This window comes from Echinops telfairi, unplaced genomic scaffold (genome assembly GCF_000313985.2).
Source record: "Echinops telfairi isolate 266 unplaced genomic scaffold, ASM31398v2 ScPeMD7_60;HRSCAF=208, whole genome shotgun sequence".
NCBI classification, from domain to species: Eukaryota; Metazoa; Chordata; class Mammalia; order Afrosoricida; family Tenrecidae; genus Echinops; species Echinops telfairi.
Window position 1 is genome coordinate 25,222,252 of NW_022103958.1, and position 18,555 is coordinate 25,240,806.

At 40.3% G+C, this 18,555-nt stretch overlaps 1 pseudogene; it reads right to left on the bottom strand.

Annotated features, from left to right (window-relative positions):
• Nucleotides 1-12,776: 12,776 nt before the first annotated feature.
• Nucleotides 12,777-13,615, bottom strand: LOC101642257 (annotated as a pseudogene).
• Between the last annotated feature and the right edge of the window lie 4,940 nt (nucleotides 13,616-18,555).

Consider the following 18,555-nt stretch of genomic DNA (forward strand, 5'->3'; position numbering starts at 1 on the left):
AATATCTTCAGTTCTCTAAATTTTGGGGTTTTGAACACAATTTTGGAACAAATTGAGTTTGACAACTGACATATCATTGTACATGGGTTGGAATCTTAGAATAATCAACCAGAAATTGCTGATGATTTTTGATATGTTTTCCCAACATAAATATGTAAAAATAAATATTTGTTTCCAGTTCCTATCTGTACCAGTGTACATCCTCTGGTCTAGCCAGATTTGTAAGGTAGAATTGGGATCATGATAGTGGGATGGAGGGGGTGAGGAAGCATTTAGGAACTAGAGGAAAGTTGTGTGCTTCATCATTACTATCCTGCACCCTGACTGGCTCATCTCCTCCCGGTGACCCTTCTGTAAGGGGATGTCTAGTTGCCTACAGATGGGCTTTGGGTCCCCACTCCGCACGCCCCCTCATTCACAATAAGATTTTTTGTTCTTTGATAACTGATCCCTTCAACACCTTGTGATCAAACAGGCTGTTATGCATCTTCCACATGGGCTGTGTTGCTTCTCAGCTAGATGGCTGCTTGTTTGCCTTCAAGCCTTTAAGACCCTAGACGCTATATCTTTTGATAGCCAGGCTCCATTAGCTTTCTTCACTACATTTGCTTATGCACCCAGTTTGTCCTCAGCGATTATGTCAGGAAGGTGAGCATCATGGAATGCCAGTTTAATGAAAAAAGGAAACAGGGAATCCATGATGGATGATCCCTTCAGGACCCGTAGTGAGAGTGGCGATAACTGGAGGGTGGAGGGAGGGTGGGGTAGAAAGGGGGAACTGATTACAGTGATACACATATAACCTCCTCTCTGGGGGACAGACAACAGAAAGTGGGTAAAGGAAGACGTCGGACAGCAGTGTAAGATACGACAAAATAATTTATAAATTACCAAGGGTTCATGAAGGAGGGGGTGTGAGGAGGGAGGGGGGAAAATGAGAAGCTGATGCCAGGGGCTTAAGAGAATGATATGTGCTTTACACAATTGATGTATGTATGGATTGTGATAAGTGTTGTATGAGCCCCCAATAAAATTATTTTTAAAATAATAAAATAAATATTTGGTAGCAAAGAATGAGAATGGGACTTTCAAAGTAATTATTTTAACATTTTTGGTGCAATGGATCTTGAGATACTAACAAGTAATAATTTGCTACCCTTTCTAAAAATGTGTACATTAATTATAACTAGTTAGTTTACTAATTTTAAAATGCTAAATTTGATTTAATGTGGGATTATCAGTGCCTCTTAAATAACGGTAGAAAATTTTTTATCATGGGAGTTGACATAATGAATCATTGTCTTCGCATTCACTTTAAACAGCGTCTCAAATTGCCCAATGACTTGCTCCATTCCCCCATTCCTTTTCTCCCTCTCTTATCTTTCTTGTAGTACATTATCTTCCCCGTCACCAAAGTTAACACCTATCTACTCTAGCTTTTATTCCCCTTTCCACTGCCCTTCCGATCCCTGCAAACCATCAGTCTTTTTTTTTTTGTATGAAAAAGCCATTTATTTATTTTATTATTTAACAGTGATCTCATACAATATTCGTCCCCTTTTTTTAAACCAGTTTTATTGGCACCTAATTTACATAGCATACCCTTCAATAGTTCAATCAGTCAATCATATCAAGAATTGTATAATCATTACCATATCAATATTAGAACATTCTCCCCCCCATATTTGTCCTTTTATTTTTGACTACTCGATACTGTCCTCTTAAGTCCATGAGTGTCATGAAGTATTGTTACACAATTTCATCAGTTTTCTTTAATGATGCGTAATATTTCATTGTGTGTATATACCGAACTTTATCCATTCTTCCACTGATGAGCGTTTAAGTTGTTTCCATCTTCTTGGTATTGTGAGTAATACCGTGATGCGCATTGGTGTTCATGCAATATTCTTTATTTCTGTAGGGTGTATCCCAAGTAGCTCTGTTGCTGGGCCTATGGTACTTCTATTCCGAATTGTTTGAGGATGTGCCATATTGCTTTCCTCAGTGGTTGTACAGATTTAGAGTGTCACCATGTGTTTGATGGGTTCAGTCTCTACACCTCCTGCAGCATTGGCTGTTTTCAGCTTTTGTGAACCTTTCTGTCACAAAAGGTATAAGGTGGTCTCTCATCATTGCTTTGATTTGCATCTCCCATATACTTAGTGGTTTCTAGCATTTTTCCATATGCTACCTTCTGTTCATGTCCTCTGCCCATTTTTTCATTTGCAACAATTGATCTCTTTCTTGCTGAGGTGTTAAAGTTTTCTATAGGCATTGGCAATTATTCCCTTGTTCGATATGTGATTGCCAAAATATTTTCCCACTCCATTAGTTTTTGTTTTACTCCTTTTGTGATATCTTTTGAGGCAAATAAGTGTTGTAATTTTAGGAGATCTTATCTCTTCTGTCTTCTTAAGTTTGTGTGTTTTTCATAACTCTCAATAGTATGTTTGTCCCTACGTTTAATCCCCAGCAGTTTTATTGGCATATAATTCACATATCATATAATTCAGTAGTTATGTCATGAAGAGTTGTACAATCATCACCACAATTTTTTAAAATCATTTTATTTTGGGCTCATACAACTCTTATCCCAATCCATACATACATCAATTGTGTAAAGCACATTTGTACATTCATTGCCCTCATCATTCCCAAAACATCTGCTCTCCACCTAAGCCCCTGGCATCAGCTTCTCATTTTTCCCCTCCCTTCCCGCTCCCCACCTCCCTCATGAACCCTTGATAATTTATAAATTATTATTTTGTCATATCTTGCCCTGTCCACCATTTCCCCTCACCCACTCTTCTGCTGTCCGTCCCCCAGGGAGAAGGTCACATGTAGATCCTTGTAATTGGTTCCCCCTTTCCAACCCACCTACCCTCCCTCCACCCTCCCAGTATCGCCACTCACACCACTGGTCCTGAAGGGATCATCCACCCTGGATTCCATATGTTTCCAGCTCCTATCTGTACCAGTGTACATCTTCTGGTCTAGCCAGATTTGCAAGGTAGAATTGGGATCATGATAATGGGGGAGGAGGAAGCATTTAGGAACTCGAGGAAAGTTGTATGTTTCATCATTGCTACGTTGCCCCCTGACTGGCTCGTCTCCTCCCTGAGACCCTTCTGTAAGGGGATGTCCAGTGGCCTACAAATGAGCTTTGAGTCTCCACTCCGTATTGCCCCCCCCCTCATTTGCTATGATATGATTTTTTGTTATTTGATGCCTGATACCCGTGATACCTTTGACACCTCGTGATCGCACGGGCTGGTGTGCTTCTTCCATGGGGGCTTTGTTGCTTCTGAGCTAGATGGCCGCTTGTTTACCTTCGAGTTTTTAAGACCCCAGACACTATATATTTTGATAGCTGGGCACCATCAGCTTTCTTCACCACATTTGCTTATGCACCCATTTGTCTTCAGCGATCGTGTCAGGGAGGTGAGCACACCATGATATGATTTTTTTGTTCTTTGATGCCTGATAACTGATCCCTTTGGCACCTCGTGATCACACAGGCTGGTGTGCTTCTTCCATGTGGACTTTGTTGCTTCTGAGCTAGATGTCCTTTTGTTTACCTTCAAGCTTTTAAGACCCCAGATGCTATATATGTTGATAGCCGGGCACCATCAGCTTTCTTCACCACATTTACTTATGCACCTGCTTTCTCTTCAGCCGTTGTGTTGGGAAGGCATCACCACAATTTAAGAACAATTTTTTCAATCCTGCACTCATGGCTATTAGCTCCTCTTTTCTCTCTCTTTAGATTAACCTATCTTAGATTTCATATACAGAAAAACTTTAAAAAATGAACAAACAAAAACAAGAATAACAAAGTAAAACAAAAAATTTAATAGGAAATATTAAAAACTAAAGCAAATTACAATGGATTATAAAATCAAATGATGTTCCTACTTTGATGATCTTTACAGTTTAATTTCATTATTCCATACATATACCAATTTTGTGTGTATATCTATATATATATATCCCTTCAACCTTAAAAAATCCCTCCTTTTTATCATAGCAAGGTTTTACCATGGGAATGAAAGAACTGTGATAAATTTGCTGTGCTTAATTGAGCACCCTAAGCTTAGTTGTGAGCATATTGACATAAGGGCATTCACGGATATTTATAGGTTTGTTTTCCAGGTGAGAAATTTGGGATAACGATTTAGGCCTTTTTTTAAAAAACAAACACAAAACTCAACTGCCAGTAAGTTGATGCTGACTCATAGTGACCCTATAGGACAGTTGAACTGCCCCTGTGAGTTTCTGAGACTGTAATTCTTTACGGAAATAGAAAGTCCTGTCTTTCTCCCACATAGCTGCTGGTGATTTTGAACAACTGACCTTGCAGATTGCAGCACAACTTGTATTACTGAATTTAAGTAGATTGGGAGCAGTATGAGATTCTTTCATCCAGTCACTCAACACATCTGTCTAGGGCTTGCTATGTGCTAGTCCTGAGAAGTGGATGAGGACAGACGCCAAGGAAGGAGCACAAAGAACTAGGGCGGAGAGAAGTCACTACAGAGCAAAAGGAATGGTGAGGGGTCCAATGAGGGAGGGAAGCTTCAGAAAGGAGGAGTGGAATGCTCTCTGTTACCTAATGCTGTGTAAGCATTCAGGGGGGTGAGCAAGACCCTCCATTTGATTATTCCACAACTGTTTGTCACTGAACAAGACTGACCAAATCCTTAATCGGCGCTTGTACTCTTGCAGATCAAACAGTTCAGCCAGCACATTCCTTAAAGCACAAGCCAGGAGATAGGAAATTAGGAAGTAGCTAACCTTTCTTGGGGGCAGGAAATACTTTTAGGAGGAAGTGATTAAGTTGAGACTCTGAGAATTTAATCATTTTGCAGGCTGGAAAGTAAGGAATGGGCTTAGAACAATGGTGATCCCCATGTAACCTTTCAAAGACCAAAGCTAGGTGAAATCACAGTTTTTGCACATCAAAGAGACTTTCAGATGGCTTGGCTTATATAGATTATTGACACAGGACCACAAAGTGACTGGAAATTTCTAAAATCTTTGTTATTTGGAAAGAAAATTGTTAGACTTTCATGTAAAATCAATGTTGAAGTTTGATGATAAAAACAAACCATCTGTGATCGCAGAGCCTGAAGTAATACAGACGGGTCTATTTAGAAGTAACTTGCTAGTGAGCTAATTAGCAATTCCAAGATTTCATTTTCCCAAACCAACTTCTTATGATGCCTATGGCCCAGGTGAATAGCAAAGTAGTTAACATTACACTAACAAATTCCACTTGATGACTGAAAAACTAATTTTCTTGAATCCAAAAAATAAAATATAGTAATATTCAACTGTTTATTATTCCTGTTAGTATCATAAATTAAATTCAGATGTTGGCATGGAAACACACACACACACACACACACAGTTTACAGTGAGTACTTTACTTACTACTGTTGATAATGGCAATCTGCCTGAGAAGGAGAAATTTTCAGAAAGGGCAGTGGTATCTTGAATTTTCTCTTAAAATTGGAAGGCGGCAGGAACATTTGAGAAGGGAAACTATTCAATTTACTCCCAGGGAGCAAACTGTGCCGTAGGTGCAGGAATGAAAATTATGAAAGAACACCATCCTTTTCTTGAAACCTCAGTGCACCCTCCTTTCCCTTTTCTCACTCATATTCTTGTAACCGATGGAAAGAACTCTGATAAAAGGAGGGGCCTCCCCTCTCCACCAGCCTCACCGCGCTGGGAACCACCTGAGGGCCATTGGGAGATGGAAGCAGCCATTGTCTCTCTAGCAGCAGCCGGGCAGGGTGGCGTGGGAGAGGAATGTTGTTTGGGTTTGGATAAGTTCACCCAAACAACCGTCCAGCAATGTCTGATTACCCAATCAGCAAAGTCAGCATGGGCTTGCTTGGGCTTGCTTTCTAATCTGTAGTGACCAGTGTCATGTTTTTCACCATATCCAAGAGTCTGTTTGTAGGTACGGCCAGCATCTGGCTCTGCTAGCTCCACAGCATCTTCCTGCAGAAGCAAAGCCTCTTTTCAAACTTTCAGTCCTTTACAGGAACAGAGTAACTAGTAAAACAGGTTGAGCATGGGAATAATTGTACTTGCTTACTAATAGGTTTCTTGTGAAATTGTTCACTACAGATTAGTAAGTAAACACAAGTCAACCCATGCTTACCTTGCTTACTGGGTTCTCTATCCTTGGGACGGAAAGTGGCAAACAGTTTCACATGGGAAACTGACTAATACCTGTCTACAGCTCCCACTTCTTCAACCAAAAGCATTTTTGCCTTTTGATGTATATTGAATGCAAAGTGCTTCTGAAGGTATATATGAAGATAAATCTTAAAAGGTGATAATACATAAAAATAGAGGGAAGCCAACAATTATACAATGAAGATCATGTAGATTAGCACTATGTGATGTACTTAGTGCAAAGTTGTGACCTATGTTGGGAGGTGTTATGGGGTTGGTTTTGACTCCGCAAGCTGCTGTGAACAACAGTAGGAAACATCGCCTAAGTCTGCACCATCCTCAATGTGGTTGCTACATTTGAGCCCATCCTCAAAGTGGTTGCTATGTTTGAACTATGTTTGTTGCCACCTCTGTGTCAATCCATTTTGTTGAGAGTCTTGTTTTTTTGGTGACCCTTTACCAAGCATAACGTCCATCTCTAGAGACTGGTCTTCCTGATAACACATCCGATGTACGTGAGACAAAGTCTCACTGTCTCTGCTTCTAAGGAGCATTCTGGCTGTACTTCTTCCAAGACAGATTTTATTTTTGTTCTTTGGGCCAAAACCCAAAACCACTACTATCAAGTTGGCTCTGACTCATCGAGATTCTAATAGGGTCTGAGTTAGTTAATTGTGCCAGCCTGGCCGATAATCACATGTGGTGCTGGTTGAAAGGTGGAGGGATAAATGGGTGGTGAAGCCTCGCCTTTCTAGTTCTCGGGTCTCTTGTTTTGTGATGGTTGTATCGGGTGCAGCTCCCTGCTTCAGCTTGCAAGATGGATTTCCTACAAGACATCCCCAAGGAGAAGCCGCATGGATCTATCCCGATGCACCCCTGGGTGCTGGAGCAGCCGTGTGGAGACCCCTGCCAGTGTTGAGATGCTTACACGTTCACTGACTCAGCTTTCCTCCTGCAGTCGGCATTACTGCCTCTGTTTTGTGAGGTGAGGACTTTGTGGACTGGTGTTGGGTTAATGGGTTAATGTTGGACTTGTGGGCTTGGGCAGCATTGGGTTGGGATGTTTTCGTGATGCACCTTTTCTTTACATAAAACTCTCTCTTATACGTGAGTCGCCGTGGATTTGTTTCTCCAAAGTACCCAGACTAATACAGGGTCTCTGAGATTATAAATCTTTAAGGTAGCAGACAATCTTCTCTCCCTGCAGAGAGCAGCTGGTGGATTTGAACTGAGTATGAAATGAGTTCAATAATTCTTCACCAACTCCATAATTCAAATTTTCTCCAATCTTCCTTATTGATTGTCCAGTTTTCAAATGCGCATGAAGTGACTGAAAATACCATGACTTGGGGTAAGTGCACCTTAGTCCTCAAAGTGACAGCTTTGCCCGTTAACATTTTAAAGTGGTCTTTTGCTGCAGATTTGCCCAGTGCAACAAGTTTTTTGCTTCCTTGACTGCTTCTTTCATGAGCATTGATTGATCTTTGATTCAGGTAAATGAAATCCTTGACCTATGGAAGATGCTTACTAAATAATTTTGTGTACCTATTTATAATTAGAGCAGCATTGTATCTACTGACATTATTAAAAACCCAACATACTGCCTAGAATTGATCCTGCCTTATAGAGAACCTCTAGGACAGTAGAACCAGCCCATAGGGGTTCTAAGGCTGTAAATCTTTATGGAAGCAGACTGTCACATCTACTGGGACTGGCAGGTGGATAGCTGACCTTTAGGTTAGCAACTGAGCGCTTTAACCATGATACCACCAGAGCCCTCCGGTAGATTATGGGAGGTGCAATTAAAGGGAATTCCTATAAATCTATTGTCATGTTCTTCTCACTAGGTTGTGGTACCATTTTCACATTTTTGTAAAATATTTGGTCTTTGAAATGTGCCGAAGTCGCCTCAGTTAAGTGAATACCTTACTAGAAGCGAGTCTTTTCAATGCACGGAGCTTTTACTGGCATGTTTCTTTGGTACAGTTTTGCCGAAATCTTCCATCTGGACTTGATGAGAGAAACCCAGGCATATTTTGGCTGTTTGCTGGTTTGCTTGATGCGTCTAATTATAATTTTAAGCTTTGCTAATATGTTTCTTGGAAATGCATTTAAGTTGTCTTTGGCTGAAATCAGGGAGAATTGTTTCCCACGCTTCATAAGAATCCAATAGAAAATATAATTAAAACAAAAAGTTAACACTTTATTGTATTTGTTTCACTCTTCTGAGAAATAGACACCAAGATGGGATTAGTCATGCAAGAGGTTTATTTGGGTGAAAATAAGAAGAGGAGACCTGGAGAGTCAATGACCATGACTTAGGTCTGACCCCTGAGGAGCAGAGACGTGCTGTGCTCAGTTATTGCTGGGAGTAGCTCGTGGAAAGTACGGCCTCAGCTAGAAGATAGTGGTGGGTACAGAGCACAGCATCTGGACCCTTTGTTTCTTTAGACTCTCATGCAAGACGATATGAGAGACCCATTTCCATGACCACCACACAGGTTCACTTCCAGAGCCCATTATTAAAAGAAATCCTTGTGGTGTAATTATTAATGGTTAAGCATTTGGCTACCCGCTGGAAGGTTGGCAATTCAAGCTCTGTGTTAGAAAGACCTGCTGCTCTGTTTTCAAGATCACTTCCTAGGAAACCCCTGTGGGGCAGTTCTGCCACATGGAGTTCATATGAGTCAAAAATGAGCTTGACAGCACCCAACCTGGTAGTGTGCTAGTTTCGACATTGGCCTGTTAACCTACAAGGTCAGCAGTTTGCAACTACCAGAAGCTCCTCTGGAGAAAAGCAAGATTTTCTGCTCTTGAAAGGTGAGGTTTTTACAATCTTGAAAACCCACAGGGGCATTTTTAATTTGTCTTACAAGTCAGGGTCAACTCCATGGCAGAGAGGTTTATAAAATAATAACCTATATCACAAAGTCCTGTATGGCTTGGAATTGGCCAGATGGTAGTAGGTTTTATTGGTTTTATATCTAGGATGGAAATGCACATTGTCAGCAGTGGGGTATGTACAGAACTTTTACCAATACAGGTATTGGAACATATACATGAAGAGATACTTGTGAGCATTAGCCATGAGAGAGCTGTACCTCAAAATAATAAGATATCCCTTCACCCGTGAAATAATAGTGATGATTGAAAAGGAAAACAAAAACCCAGAAAACAACAAATCCTGACAACCGGAAATATTGTAATCTTCATGAACCGTTATTGAGATTGTACCCTGGTACATCTGTGGAAATGGAATGGCACTTCCTTAAAATGTTAGAAATAGAGATGGGATATAACCCACCGATTCCAAAACTACATATATATCCTAGAGAAAGAAGAGTGTCATAACATGAGCAGCTCTACGCTCACCCAGGTTCATCATACCATTCACAATTGCAGGAAGATGAAAGCAGTCCACTTCCCCATTAACAGATGAATACATCTACGTGAGTTAAAACAGAATGCTCCGCATGTTAAAAGATTACAATAGAACTGAATCATCTCACAAAATGGATGGACCAAGAGGATATTAGGCTGCATGAGAGAAGTACTGCTCTATATCAGTGGTTCGCAACCTTCCTAATGCCACGACCCTTTAATTCAGTTCCTTATGTTGTGGTGACGGCGCCCCCAACCATAAAATTATTTTCGTTGCTACTTAATAATTGTCATTTTGCTACTGTTATGAATCGGGCAACCCCTGTGAAAGGGTCGTTCAACCCTCAAAGGGTCACGACCCACACGTTGAGAACCGCTGCTCTGTATCCTACTTCTGTGAGTTAACACTGGGGTCTTAAAAACTGAGAAGCATTGTAAGAGGCAATTACTGGCCTCTTCCTGTCTGGAGCAAAGAAAATTAGGAAAAATCAAAGACTAAAGGGAATAAGTAATACCAAAGACTAATGGACCATACAAACCACGGCCTCCACCAGAAGAACTAGATGGGGCCCGATTACCATGTTCAAACACTCTTGATCAGGACTGCATTAGAAGTTCCAGGACAAAGTAACAGCTCTTCAATGAAACATCCCAATTGATATTTCAGTGAGCCTTGTTTTGTTGTTGGTTTGTTTGCTTGTTTTGGCAATGCTTTCAGTGCGGCTTGTGCTTCTTCCTTCAAGGCACTAGGCTTTGATCACACGCTACCTCTTGAAATGGCCAACTGTCGGGCAATTGTTTTTAGTACAGTGACTGTGTATGTCTTCATTTTCCTCATGATGCTTTCTGTGATTCAATATCTTGTTCACAGAATCCTTTACTACTGCAACCCAAGGCTTGTAATTTTTCTTCAGTTCTTCCTCCTGCCCCCTCCCCCCCCCCACCAGTTCTTTTAATTTGAGAAATGCTGAACGTGCTCTTCCTGTTTGGTTTTCTAATTCCAGGTCTTTACATTCCCCATTGTACTTTACTTTGTCTTTCTGATCTTCCCTTTGAAAGCTTTGGTTCAGCTTTTTTATGCCATCATTTCTTCAATTGACTTTAACTTCATTTAAAAGTAAGTTTCAGAGTCTCTTCTGACACCCACTTTGGCCTTTTCTTTCTATGCTGTCTTTTCTTCTTTATTTTGCTTCAGAAGCTACTGCTTTATTTTTTTTAATTATTTTTAAAAAATAATTTTATTGGGGGTTCACACAACTCTTATCACAATCCATACAAAAATCAATTGTATAAAGCACATTCGTACATTCATTACCCTCATCATTCTCAGAACATTTGCTCTCCACCTAAGCCCCTGGCATCAGCTCATTTTCCCCCTCCCTCCCCGATCCCTCCTCCCTCATGAGCTCTTGATAATTTATAAATTATTATTTTGTCCTATCTTACACTGTCCAATGTCTCTCTTCAACCACTTTTCTGTTGTCCGTCCCCCAGGGAGGAGGTTATATGTAGATCCTTGTAATCGATTCCCCCTTTCTACCCCACCTTTCCTCCACTCTCCCGGTATTGCCACTCTCACCACTGGTCCTGAAGGGATCATCTGTCCTGGATTCCCTGTGTTTGGAAAGTTCCTATCTGTACCAGTGTACATCCTCTGGTCTCGCCAGATTTGTAAGGTAGAATTGGGATCATGATAGTGGGTGAGGGGGAAGCATTTAGGAACTAGAGGAAAGTTGTATGTTTCATCATTGCTACCCTGCTGTGCTGTCTTTTCAATCACCTTTTGCTTCCTTCAAAGATGATGCTCATGATGCTATTCTACAACACATCTGCTCTTTGGCCATTAGTGTTCAATGAGCCAAATCTGTTCTAGAGATGTTCTCTAAATTCGAGGGAGATGTATCCAAGATTGTATTTTGGCTGTGGTGTGCTTGCTTTAATTTTATTTAGCTGTGACCTGAACTTGCCTTATGAGTAGCTGATGATCCGTTTCCATACTCTGCCCCTGCCCTCCTTTTATTGATGCTGTTGAGCTTCCCACAGATCTCTTCCCACAGATGTGGCACATTTGTTTTCTGTGGAGTCTATTTGGTGAGGCCCTGTGTATAGTCACCATTTATATTATTGAAAACCGCATTTGCTGTTTTGTCATTGACGAAGTCATTGGTCTTAAAAATTCTGTCATGAGGCCCCAGCTTCCTTTCCCTCACCAGGACTGTATTTTCCTGCTGATCTTTCCACTTTGTTTCCATCTTCTGCATTACAATCAGAAGTAATCAAGGCATCTTGATTGCATGTTTAATCAATTTCATTTGGTGGAATTCTTCAAATTTTTTCATCATTGGCTTAGTGGTTGGTGCATAAATTTGAATAATAGTTGTACTAGTGGTCTTCTTTATAAGGGTACAGATATTATCCTTTCCTTGATACTTTAGACTAGGTCTTGGAATTTAGAGACTAGCAAACCTACCCTCACATGACCAGTTAATTATGACACAAGATTGCAAGATTAATAAGAAAAGTACACAGTGTATTTCTTTTTTTTAAAAGGCATATGTCCTCTTTTTGTCAACTAGAAAGTTCATGGAATTTCCCTAGGGACATAGTCTGATTGGCACAGACATTATGTAAAAAACAAAATGTTCAACAGAAAATGAGTATTAACTAGATACCAGGGAGATTTGATCCTAGCTAGATCAAATGTTTAACTTGGAAAATACTTCGAGTCATTATTATGTACACTTGTTTTATTCATAATTTGTAAATGTTCTGGGATACCAAAAGTATTTCTAATGTCGAATTTAACACACACACAAAAAATTTAACCTCTTCTTAAAACATCCACTGATCCATCCATTCAAAAGCAGTATCAAATGCCAAAAGCAACATAAAACAAACATTCACACAGCTGCACAGTTTTCATAAAGGTCTATTTCATTATTGGTGGAGAGCACATTTAACAGTTAAATACATTTAAATTATGTATAGGTGACTGCATGCCCGTAGCATTGGTAACTAGATAACCAATTGAACTAGAAACCAGCTAACAAGTAACTGTCTAAATGTTTGAAATACAGCTTTTAAATCATCTTTTGTTTTTTGATCACCTTTGGGTGGGGCGATGTGGGGTTGGGTGGTGGGTCACAATGGAACTATATTAAGGCCAAGTCTTCTGATACCCATTCCCAGAGGTCTCTTCCGCTGGATTAAGCCTCCAACTCCAGGGCGAGCCCAAGTTTGTGGCCTCCAGCATTAATGCCCTTCCTGTCCACCAGAGCAGACAGTGTAAGCTTCACACCAGGCCTCAGAGTGTGAGTACAGCCACTCCAATTAAACGAGAGCTGTTGACTTTTGCAGAAATGGAAGCTGTGGGATCCAACTGATATTTAGCAGCAATGCCAAAACAAGTACTGTTAGTACCTGATGTCTAAGCCAAGTTGACTGACGTGTCAAGATCTTCACAGACTTTTTGATAAATTGATCCTCCAAATTCTGTCCCATTGACATTAGTGTGCAGCTGGAAGTCCCCAGTCCTGTAGCCCACTGCAAAGTTATTCCTTGTCAGCTTTGACTTGGCACTGTCAAAGGTCATCTGATAACCAGCAAGCCAGCCCTCATAGCCAAAGACAGCTGAACCGTGGATTGCAGGTGCAGCAAAATCAAAGTCAACATTACAGCCAAGGGTTATACACTCCCTCTTGTAGGAAGACTTGATTTTACCACTTTTCTTTCCTGTGTTTGGTGAGAAGGTAGTATCAAATGTCAACTTTAAACCTTGGCAAATCTGGTCTTCAGTTGCAATGTCTGTCCCCAGAGTGTTCCATTTTTCTGTGAAAGTCAGACCAGCCTCACACCATTTATATTTGGTCTCCAAGTTCCAGTCACTTTACCGGTGCCTGTGCTAGATGAACCAGATGTTGAGAATTCCACACCACTGCAAGACTTTGTTTTCACATCCAGTTTCACCAACCCAAAACCAAATCCTTTGTTGAAAATATCTCTGGCAGCTTTGCCCAGGTCGGCATATGATGGAGGAATGCACATTGGCCGCGTGTAGGACGCCACGGCGAGACAGGAGGGAGTGTTCTGGTGATCCCCCGAGGGCAGCTCAGGCGGCTGGACTCGCGCAAAGCCGGGCTGCAGGGCGAAGTGAAGGAGACACCGCCCGCTCGCCGCAGCCCCTCACAGTGCCTTTCTTAACGAAAGAAGTGTATGTAACAAGCACACTGCAGAAGGGAGTCTAACTCGCATTACAGAAATAACTGCGGAGTAGACATTTGAAAGTTGTGCCTAAGGCTACGTTCTCCACGACAGTAAAACCAGCGAGTTGTATATATGCCAGTTTAGATCTTGGGCATTCTTTACATCCAGCCTGGAATGCCTACCTTCTTCCTTTATGCCACATCAAATTCTACCATATTTCAAAACCTAGTTTGGACCCTGAAGGGCCCGTTAAAAGGAGTAAAGTTTTCCTTTCTGAAAGTGCATATATCTGTACATAAAAGCCCTCTTGGATCTATGATTTCCAAAACATGACCAAACCAAATCACTGCCATCAAATGGATTCCACCTCATGGTGACCTTTCAGACAGCTTCTGAGAGTGTAAACCTTTACAGGAGCAGAGAGCCTCCTCCTCCTCCCCTAGAGCAGTGGGAGGATTTGAACCACTGACTTTGTGGTTAGTAGTACAATGCCTAACCCACGGCACCACCAGAGTTCCTTAAGCTCACCCAAAACCAAGTCAGCAACAACAAAAGGCACAACTGCCATCGGGTCAGTTCCAATGTGTCGCAACTCTAAGCGAAGGGTTTCTGAGACTAAATCCTGACAGGAGCACAGAGACCTCTCTCCTGGATGACTGGAGGGCCGACACCTCTGAAGGTTCGGTTTGTAGCCCAGTGCTTCTCCCACAGGGCAGCAGTGAGTCTTACTGTGATGTGCAAATTAATTTTGGCTGGAAGAAATTAAAAAATGGTCGTAGCAGCACATTGACAAGGAAGTGCCAGAAATGGAAGCCAATTCAGAAGAGGACATGCATTATGTCACATGGATCTTGGCATAATGCCTGCAACCTGACAATGACTGTCGGACGGTGTGATATAGGGTAGTCATTTCTGCTGTACATAGTGTCTTTGTTAGTCAAAACTAACTAGAAGGCATCTAAGTGTAACAGCAGCAACTACTTTTCCAGACTTAAGGTGTTTTATAAAACTTTTATTTCATGAAGAGAATCTGAGAAAAATCTAGAAAAGTCAAAATCATAAAACGATCAGACTTCCTGGTCTGGTAGAGACTGGTGGAACGGCTGGACGCTGTGTTCCTCAGACACTGCACACTTGGAGTGGAAGCTGCTCCCTGAGCCAAATCAAAGACAAGTCTATAAAATGACAGCGCTACTCCCAAGGAATGTGCTTTTCAGGACGATCAGCTCGATTAGAGCAAAAGGTCATTGTTTGCCCAAAAAACAATTGTGGAAGGTGGGAAGTGGGTCAGGAAAGAGGTAAATGGGAACAGAGACCCCGGAGGGGAGATAAGAAGAGTGCTGTGACCGAGAGGGGATCGCAGCTAAGGTCACAAAACAAAAGGTTCCAGCCTGTGTCAATCCATTTCGTCGCGAGGTGTCCTCTTTTGCTGCGGACCCCTACCAAACATCATGTCCTCCCTAGGAGCCCATTCCTCATGGTAATGCCCAAGTCAGATGAAGTTTTGCCATCCTTCCTTTGAAGAGCTCTTGGCCTCAGAAAAACTCTGTTTTGGTTTACTGGTATAAGGAGCAGCATGCTGAGTAGCAGTATTTCTCTCTTTTTTTTTTTACAAATCATTTTATTGAGGGGTAGCAGTATTTCTTGATGCTGCCACCCCCTCAGTCCAACCTGTCACCTGGATATATTCTGGATTTCGGTCTAGTGACTAACAAAGTCACTAAGTTATGACCTGCTAACCACTTGGCACTTTTTTCATATTTTTGAAATGAACTTATATGTCACTAAAGGCTCCCAAGTCCATTTCAGTTTTACTTTACCCGCATTTTTGGCCACTCAAATCAATATTTTTTTGCTAATGGTGTTTATAGTTGTGGTTTAAATGTAGGTCTTTGATCCATCTTGAGTTCATTTTTGTACATGGTGTGAGGCATAGGACCTGTTTCATTCCTTTGCAGGTGAAGATCCAGCACCATTTATTGAAAAGGCTATCTCCTCTCCATGTGTGTTTCAGTCCTTTATCAAAAATTAGGTGTCTGTAGGTACTTGGTTGTATTTCTGAGTTCTCAATTCTAATCCATTGTTCTTCATATTTAGCATTGGACCAGGTCTAACCTGTTTTGATGTTTGATTACCTTGACTATATAATAGGTCTTAAATTCTGGGAGTGGAAGGCCTCCTACTTTGTTTTTATTTTGTATTAGTGTTTAATTTATTCTGGGTTTCTTTCCTCTCCATATAAAGTTGGTGATTCGTTTTCCATGTCTTTGAAGAATTGTGGTGTGATTTAAATCAGAATTTTGTTGAAGTTGTTAAGTGTGTTTGGTAATATTGACATTTTCATGATGTTTAGTCTATCTGTGCAGGAGCATGGTATCTTGTGTGTTTCTTTTGGTTTTTTGTAGAATGTTTTGTAGTTTTCCTTGTATGAATCTTTTGCTTCTCTGGTAAGATTTATTCCTAAATATTTTATTTTTTGTGTAGTTATTGTGAATGGCATTATTCTTTTAATATCATTTTTGGCATCCTCTTTAATATACAAGAATCCAACTGATTTCTGTATGTTGATCTTAGAGTCTATTGTTCTGCCAAATTTTCAGTTAGTTCCAGCAGTTGTTCAATCGAATTTTGGGGGATTTCTATATATAGGACTATATCAGTTGCAAATAAAAAGAGTTTTGTTTTTTCCGTTCCTGTGTGGATGCCTTTAATATCTTTTTGATGTCTTATAGCACAAGCCAAGACTTCTCTCCATTAAATGAGATGCTGGTCATTGGTTTTGAACATTTGGACTTTATTATGTTGAGGAATTTCCTTTCTATTTATATTTTATTGAGTGTTTTTATCCAGAATGGATGTTGAATTTTATCAAGTGCATTTTCTGCACCAATTTATATAGTCATATGAATATTCTCCTTTATTTTGTATATATGATGAATTACATTGATTTTTTTCAAATATTAAACCATCCTTGCATATTTGGTATGACTCCTGCTTGATCATTATGCATTTTTTGGATGCTTTGTTGAATTCTATGGGCTAGGATTTTATTGAAAATCATGGTGTCTATATTCATTAGCGATAATGGCCTATACTTTTCAATTCTGGCAATGTGTCTATGTATCAAAGTTATAGCTGTTTCATAAAATGAGTTTTGTAGTATATTGTCTATATTGTGAAATAGTTCAAGTAGAATTGGTACGAATACTTCTCTTAATGTTTGCTAGAATTTCTCCATTGAAGCTGTCTGCTCAAGTACTTTCGGATGTTAGAAGCTTTTTTATGACTCGATCTATTTATTCTTTTTTCAAAATTTTTACATTTTTATTGGCAGTTAGTCCACAAATCATACGATGCAATAGTTCCATCGCTCAATCATATAAAGAAGAACTGCATAATAATTACCACAATCAATTTTAGAATATTTTCCCTCCATAGTTAAATTGGCTTTAAAATTAGTTGTGCAATTACAATTGATCTATTTCTTCTTGTGGGTTAGGTTTGTTGAGATTTTCTAGATCAGTCCATGGTAATTCAGGTAAATAATGCATTTCTAGTTATTTATCCATTTCTTTTAGTTTTCCAGATTTTTTGGAAAATCCTACTATGGTATGATTATTTTTTCATATTTAGTTCTGTTATAATGTCACTCATTTAATCTCTTTTTCATGGAATTTGATTTTTCTCATTCTTTTGTTAGACTTGTCAGTAGCTAATCAATTTTGTTAATCTTTTCAAATAACCTATTTTTTTGTTTTGTGATTTTTTCCTGTAGTTTGCATTTTTGAACCTTGGCTTTTGAAATGACCTTTAGGATTTCAACCAGATAGAATAATTTTCCTTGATTGTACCTGGACAGTTTGAGTTCTGATTTACACTTCTTTTAAATGACTCTCCCATATTCAATCTCATTCCAAATTAAATAATTTATGAAAACAGTGAACATGGTAGCTTGCAAAATGATGGAAGAAATGACGTGGGGCCACATCAGACAGCTCTGAAAGCTACCCAAGGGGAGAGAGAATCCAACTCCACACCATACAATTCTGATTTCTAGGAAGTAGAGCTCAGACTCTCCTACCATTATTACACAAGTCTTACCTAAGCCATTGTGCTCGTGCCTCTCAGCTCCTGTACTGGACTTGATAATCTGTTGAAATGGCCACACAGAACTCAAAGACAATGATCATAATTTTGAGAATTTATTAGGGAAGTTAACAGATTACAAGTGAAGATCCAGAAACATTAAGAATACAGTTCTGTGAGACATGATGCCCCTCACTGACCCATAGCCCTATAGGGTACAACACCAGAGACACAGTATGGGAATTGCGCCTGATCTGATCCTACCACACCAAGGCAAAACATTACGGGGGTGCGACAGAACAGCAAGGGAATGGAGCAGCAAGGTCCCCAGGGAATGCTGAAGGTGGACTTTGGGGCCAGGGCATGGTGCCCCAACAGACTGGACTGGAAAACACTCCTTAAGGTCAACAAATAATCCTTTAACTAACTACAAGCTTTTCTTTCTTGTTGTGTTTTGTTTTTTGTCATTGGTTTGTTGTTGTTTTGTTGTATATTGTTGCTTGCTTTTGCTCTGTCTTGTTTTTGTGCATGTTATTATCTCCACAAGTCTGACTAAATAAGATAGAGTGGATGAACAATCTGGAGGAGAAAACAACAGGACCGACAGTTCCAGGGGGATATGGGAGGGGGGAGGGTGGGGGGAAAGGTAGTGGTGTTAACAAACCCAGGGACAAGGGAACAACAAGTGATCCAAAT